Here is a 243-nt window from a genome sequence, read left to right as displayed (position 1 = left end):
CAATAACACTATCTGAGTTCTGAGTTCCTATAGATGCCAATCATTCTGAACTTCAAAGGATAAAGTGAGATGCCAAAACTGTTCGGAAGCAAAAAGCTACTAGTCCCGCTCATCTAATTGGAGCTGAGTTTCCTTGATTTTTTGGAGTCTATAGTATATTCTCTTCTTTTTATCTTATTTGATTTTCAGTTGCTTGAGGACAAGCAACAATTTAAGTTTGGTGTTGTGATGAGCGGATAATTT

This window comes from Arachis duranensis, chromosome 3, assembly GCF_000817695.3.
Source record: "Arachis duranensis cultivar V14167 chromosome 3, aradu.V14167.gnm2.J7QH, whole genome shotgun sequence".
Lineage (NCBI taxonomy): Eukaryota > Viridiplantae > Streptophyta > Magnoliopsida > Fabales > Fabaceae > Arachis > Arachis duranensis.
Note: the sequence above shows the minus strand (reverse complement) of the source record.